Here is a 3148-nt window from a genome sequence, read left to right on the forward strand (position 1 = left end):
TATAGATAGATAGATAGATAGATAGATAGATAGATAGATAGATAGATAGATAGAGAGAGAGTGAGAGAGAGAGAGAGAGAGATAGAGAGAGAGTAAATAAATAGGACCTAATATAATGCTGGGCTACACAGCAGAAGGCTCTGGTTCGAATCCCAAAAGGGGTATTCTAAACCCGAGTTATTTGGGGCAGTTTTTACGGCTCTCCACTCGTCTGGCTTGTTCCATTCGGAGAAAAACGTTAAATTCGTAGGTCCCTCCTCTTGAATAATCTTACTGTGTTGAAAGGGGCATCAAACCAGAACAATGACCCCAAGTCAAGAAAGAGAAAAGAAGTAAAAATCCCATTCTGAAAATTGAGTTCAATTATGGCCGTTGGAGACTGGAATCCAGGTCGCTCGTACCGTAATCCAGGTCATATGTCATTGTCCAATGTGTAACGGCGTGGCCCAAGCCTCCAGAGAGGCTTTTAGTCATCCAATAAACATGGAGGTGACAGATACCACCAATCTCGCGACCCTATAACTTCTCAACCGAGACCTCTTACGAGTTTCCAGTCTGTTACTCTCTAGTGCGGTGAGGTGCAATTTTGAGGAAAGGAAAATGTATCGAAGCTTCGAAGTATGGGGTCAACATTCGCGCTATTCGAATACCATGTGCAAATAGTTTTTCGTCCGTCAGCAACATTTATTCTAGATGGCACTTCTTTTTGTTCTGTATCGTAATAATCAAATACTAAATATTGTTGCATTTACCTCAATGATTTCAGATATATAATGTGATTTAATTTGATGTCGGGTTGAGACAATTAACTGTCCATAAATCTACTGCCCGAAAAAATCACTCGGCATTCGAAAGGGCTTTACCACCTTTCGAATAACTGTGAATAGCGGAAAATCCTGAATGTTGAACAGTATATTCGAATAGTCACAGTTCTACTACTCCCCACTCTCCACTCCCCCATGAGAAAACTCGGTAGAAGGCAGAATCCCTCGAGGCTCTGGTCTCCTTGTGCTAAGAGAAATCTTAAAACGCTCTAATGCGTCGTACGTGTCACATCCTGGCCTTTAGTCAGAGCGTACACATTGACAACACCAGCCCAGCTGGCAAGACTGACTGTCAGTTTCGTTCCACAGACGTGGAGAATGAGACAGAGTGCGATGTTTGCGATGTTTTGTTTGTTTGTTTTAGTAGAGGTTTTACGGCGCTCGCAACTGCATAAGGTCATATTATGAGCGCCAGAAGATTAGAGGTGTTACAAGAGAGTAACAAACATAAAAAAAGAAGAAGGGGAGATAGGACGATAGATGTTTGATAGGAAAGAAGGAGCAAACCACACCAGAGCACCCGCCAACCACCCAGATGTAAACACAGCGAATACGTGACTACCATAATGTGAAGACTACGAGACGAAATAGGCGGTACTCACACTTTTTGTTTTCATTTTCTCATCCTTGTCTGTTTAGATCAATTGTCTGACTGTTTTTATTTTATTTATGAAACAATGTTTGTCAAAAAAGTGACCTCAGTCATCCACTGGTGAAACATTGTTACAGTGAAGAATGGTAGTAGTCGGTAAGAAAACGGGAAAGAAAGGCACTACTCTACAATTATCTTTGAATGACTACTCCTCCATATATTCACTTAGACCGCAGACCTAGTAAATGAAATGTCACCAGACATAATGGTTGTTGAGAATCCAAAGAGAAGATAATAGTTATGTACGTACTATTCACGACTTAACAGCAGTGTAATTTAATTTTGAACTCGTATAGACAAAGAGCAAAGAGGCATGGGTTATTTATTGTAAAGCACTGTTATTATTTCCACGATGAGATGACGCATACCTTGTGCTTCCACCCCTTTCCACCCTCCTGAAACCCCCACCCCCTAAATTTCAGGTCAATGTGCTCTAGTGTGGTTTGCTCCTTCTTTCTTATCAAACATCTATCATCCTTTTCTCTCCTCCTTTCGCGTGTATGTTGCACGTCTTGCAACACCTCTACTCTTCGGCACTTTGTGACCTTACTGTGTTGCAAGTGCAGGAAAATTCTTAAATATATAACTAAACAAAACGTGAAATGTATGCGTTTTTCGTCCTTCTCCAAGCTCTGTGACCAATTGAAGTTCACACGCAAGGCAAGTTGACACACGCCGAGCGCTCTGTCCCGGTATGATGAATAATTCAGCGCCGTGGAAACAGAGGCATTTGATTATTTAATCCTGTCAAAATCCACCACGCGCGTCCTCGGCTTGGGCACAACACAACACTACTTGTTGCGTTGACGGTCGGTCAAAATCTTTCTGAACCGTTTAGTTTTAGAGAGAGGTTTACAATACAAGCAATATAAATTGAAATAGGTCACTTTAAGCCGAAGATTAGAGGAGTTACAAGAGTAAGAGAGCAACATACAAAGAGAATAAGGAGGAAAAATTACTAGGGCAATAGATGTTTGATGGGAAAGAGGGAGCAAACACACCAGGGCACCAGCCAATCGCCCACTTTCTGAACCGTGGTGTTATAGATTTTTTTCCCTTTGCCCCCCTCCCCTGGGCTCCTGACTCTTTCTGAATCCTTTCTACTGCTACTCCTTGGCTCCTTCTTACTTCTGTCTTTCAGCCACACACCTGATCTTAGGGAAGGTAAGATCGAACACCTAGCCTTCTCGGATAAAGGTGACCAATCTCGGAGGTTCTGTGTGCAAGTTAAAGATCCCTTGGAGGTCTAAAATTGATAAGAGTAGGCTTCAGCCGCCACCTGGGCAAAATTCAATATTAATTCTTACCAAGCTGAAAATGTTTAATTTGTCCCGAGCGCTCATATGACCGTATGCTGTTGCGAGCGCCTTAAAACACAAAAACATCGATTTTTTCAGGGTACTCCTATTTACTTAGTTAAACCAACACCATGTTTTTAATCTGCAAAAATACCTGTAACGTTAAAAACCGTACCTGGGAGAGAGGCAAATACAGTATAAATTGGAGAGAGATGGCATAGACGCATTAACGGTCGCAGACATAAAATACTATAATGTGTACTTCAAACACCATCTACGGAGCAAGGTGCAGAGAGAGGGAGAGAGAGAGAGAGAGAGAGAGAGAGAGAGAGAGAGAGAGAGAGAGAGAGAGAGAGAGAGAGAGAGATAAAGAC

At 42.0% G+C, this 3148-nt stretch overlaps 1 long non-coding RNA gene across 1 annotated transcript in view; it reads right to left on the minus strand.

The window, feature by feature from the left end:
* The window catches only part of LOC101857973, a 99095-nt gene that overhangs the window by 38186 nt on the left and 57761 nt on the right, over positions 1-3148 (minus strand). The window lies entirely within an intron of this gene.

The sequence above is a fragment of the Aplysia californica genome, unplaced genomic scaffold, assembly GCF_000002075.1.
Source record: "Aplysia californica isolate F4 #8 unplaced genomic scaffold, AplCal3.0 scaffold00493, whole genome shotgun sequence".
NCBI classification, from domain to species: Eukaryota; Metazoa; Mollusca; class Gastropoda; order Aplysiida; family Aplysiidae; genus Aplysia; species Aplysia californica.